Below are 3,883 nucleotides of genomic sequence, written 5' to 3' on the forward strand. Positions count from 1 at the left end.
AAGAAAATGAAAAATTCTAATTAAATGCACTGATTACTTAAAATCAATTGTATCAACATATTTGCATTTTTTCCTTTTTAGTATTATATACATAAAAATAATTAAAAAATTAATAACTTAAAATTAATTAACGAAAATATAATATTTAATAAAATATTTCAAACAGATCTTTCAACTAAATTTCTTAATCTCATATTTGTACTTTGATATTCCTAAATGATGAATTGTACAAAAATTAGTACAAAATCGTTATAGATCCAGGTAACTGATAGTTTTTTATTTACGGAAATAGATATCTTATGCATCGTTTCATTACAATCATCATTTCCTATTATATTTCCTGTATTTTAGAAATTGATTAATATTAAACTTAATATTGAACTTAGTTTTTAGAACATGCAGTGGTTAATGAAATATATAATTCAAATAATATTAAGAGATAGCAAATTCTGCTTGAATTCCGCAATTAATTTACCATAATATTATTGACAGATTTTGAATGTTTTCCAGTAACATATACAGACGACATTGTGAAACGTAGTGTATGATTCTGTATTTTCCAACTATAACACAAATCGACACGGTTATGCACAGCAAAAATGCTGTATTCGACTGTATAGTTTTATATCATTTCGGATATTAAATTTTTGCATTTCATTACTATTTAATTTTCTAGAAGTGATACTTCGATAAGAAATTTTAAAATTACATTTGGATGTATTTGAATATAAATGTATAAGACTTTTTCCATTTCTGCGGTGAAAGTCAACATTGGATGCTTTCCATTTCCCCGCACACAAATCAATACAAATATCTTTCTATTTTTATTACTCTCTAAATATTAAGAAAAATAAAATAATGTTTGTGTTGATTTGTGTTACTAAATGAAGCATCTTTTGTCATATTTTTGCTAACATTCTCCCAAATAGAGCAACATCAAAATACAATGTAATGACGTCTATTTTAGCCTACTAGACGTCATTATGACGTGATTACGTTTAGATGTCACTATTAATCAAGTTTTGTAATATCCATACAAGTATTAACCGATATAAAATATACAAACGCTAATCAAATAAACGATGTCATATAAACACTAGTTTAATCCGATTTTAAAACAACAGGTGTTTTAAAATTTAATTTAATTCACTAACGCTTACATGACACTTCTTGCGTCAATAATAACTATAGAGGAAGCATTAAATCTGATCAATACTTAATGACGTTCAAACAGTGACGTCTATTTTGACCTACTAAACGTCATCATCTCTTTTGACGTCATTCCGCCATTCAGGCTGCTGAGAAAATTTACAATAGATATTTTGCAAAATTCGCTTCCAACAGCTCTGGCTATCCAAAAAGATCTGATAGGAGAAAGTGGAGGAATTGTGCACATCTTAGCAAGAATTAATATTACAACGAATGGAATGCAGTTGGGAAATCGGAATTTTAGAGAAAAGGAGCCTCATTAGTCTACTTTCATAACCTTAACTTATTAATATAGTAGATTACAGATTAATTTATAAAGTGACATGAGGCAAATACGCACAATTCCTCACCTCGCTGGATAATTGTGCGCATAAATCGGGCAATAATGCGCTAAACAAAAATTATTAGATATCAACATTTTTTCTAGACATAAACATTTTATTTTATTTAATATTGACAAAAAGGTTAATGAGTACTTTTTAATGTTTTACAAACATTAAAAGATTTTATATAAACGAAAGTAAAAAAAACAAAGAATAATCGCTTAACATTTTTTATATTACACACCCCCGATTCTTTACTCTTGTATTTATTGCATAAATATTTATATTAATGGATTCTTAATAACATAAACAAAGATGATTAAAATAAAATCAAGTTTTAAAATAATTAAAATGACAAAATTTCTTAAAAATATGACGATTACAAAAATGTTGTTTTTCTGTTTACATTTTACATTTTTCAGTTTTCATTGTAACTGCTTTTACGATATTCTGCTTCTTCTTTTCTTGGGCCTTTTTCTGTTTTTTCAATTTGTCTTGTAATTTTTGTTTTTGGGGTAGTTAAAATTTCTGAATGAGAATCACGTTGCCACATGAGGTTTTCTCAAAAAAATTAGTGAAATATCAGTAATTTTAACCTGATCAGGAGTCTTTGAAGTACTAGATTTTGATATTGGATTTTCCTCTGACTCATTGTTGTAAGAACTAGGCAAATTATCTATATTATTGATAGTTTCAATGGAATTTGAATTTTGATTATTCGAAGACGACTTCAGTAAAAGGTCCTTCTTGAACAACTGATGGAGCAAAATCATTTTCGTCAAACCTATCAGGGTTTAGAGGGTAAATACGTGCTGTACGAAAGCCAGATATGCCTTTCTCAGATAGAAGCTACTTTTAAAACCTTATTTAACAACTCTGCAAGATCATACTTGGTTATTTTTTTATGACCAGTCGATTTTAAATATAAATCATATTCTCTATATAAAGCGTTCTTCAACAGGCCAAAAAATATCAAGACTAAAGATTGAATTCGATGAGATGTGTGTGAAGGGGGAGAGAAAGTACAGTAATAAAACTAGATTTACATAAATCAAAAACCTCAAGCGAAATGTGGCTTGTATGATTATCAATTATCAGAAGTACAGGGTCTTCGCAAGTTGGTTTAACACAGTTCTTAAAATGATGTAACCAGTCCAAGTACAATCCCTTATTTATCCATTCATTTTTAGAACAGGCATAAATCGCTCCAACAGGCCCATTCTTTTGTAGCTGCGTACTCATTTGTGCTCTCGGATAAATTATCATTGGAGGTATGTATGTTGCAGATGCATTCACGCAAAACACTGCTGTAATGGTTCGCCCCTTTCACCTAATGTTGCTGTTTCAATTCTCTCTGTCCCTTTTGCGCCATATATTTTTGGACTTTTTTAACCATTGTATTGCTCGTCTTATCCATGTTAAAGATACTATTTGGAGGAAATCTATACTTTTCCATGACTTCTTGTAAATTGGAAAAAAATTGAGTAACTTCTTCTTTATTAAATGTATTAATTCTGTTAAGACTCGTCCCTTTTAGTTGTCTTAGGGTTATTTCCGAGTTATGCTAAAGAAACAGATATAGCCAATCTTTGCCAGCTAGTTGAATCGTTTTGTTATTATAAATGTATTAGGTTAACATGTTTTGCCTCAGCAAAGTCGAAAGCAATTCTACGAAGCTGATGTGGAGTAAGTCCATAAAATAGTTTTGCTAGGTTCAAGATATGATTTATCAATTCTTTCTCTTCATCAACCATAAATATTGGTTTTCGACCCAATGGTACATAACTTGTTGAACTTTCTTTCAATCGCTTTCTAAGAGTTGATACCGAAATATTGAATTTTCGCCCAGCAGCCCTGATTTTCATCCCATTGACTTTCACAGCATAAATCGCTGATTTTAAGGTCTCCTCAGTCCAATTATTCTTATCTGATGTTCTTTTATAATAACGAGGCATCTAAAAAAATTAAACTATAGCTGTCTTTCATTTACCCTAAACTTAGATAATTCTCATTTGTGATGTAACTCAGTTAAATGCACGTTTCTTTTCATTCTGACAAGATTCAATCGAATTTTTACCTACAATCTGCTCAAGCTCGAAATCGTGTGAGTCTTGTTAACTCACATTAAAAGTGAGGATATAAACTTGTGTTGTTACACGAAAACTTTGTCGTCACAGGAAGTTAAGTGACGTTATTATCTGAATATAAAGTTATGTATTTTAATATTATTTATGTGAAAACGAAAAGGAACCACGTATTATTTCTTATCATGCGTTCATAAATGCTTCATAAATGCGTGTGAGATAATTATGCGCACTTTAAACACATGCGCACAATTACCCCCCCCCCCC

The 3,883-nt window shown here is 29.9% G+C and overlaps 1 protein-coding gene across 1 annotated transcript in view; it reads right to left on the minus strand.

Annotated features, from left to right (window-relative positions):
* The window catches only part of LOC108756960 (thioredoxin domain-containing protein 17-like), a 6,009-nt gene that overhangs the window by 1,382 nt on the left and 744 nt on the right, over window positions 1-3,883 (minus strand). The window lies entirely within an intron of this gene.

This window comes from Trachymyrmex septentrionalis, unplaced genomic scaffold, assembly GCF_001594115.1.
Source record: "Trachymyrmex septentrionalis isolate Tsep2-gDNA-1 unplaced genomic scaffold, Tsep1.0 scaffold131, whole genome shotgun sequence".
Classification (NCBI taxonomy): domain Eukaryota; kingdom Metazoa; phylum Arthropoda; class Insecta; order Hymenoptera; family Formicidae; genus Trachymyrmex; species Trachymyrmex septentrionalis.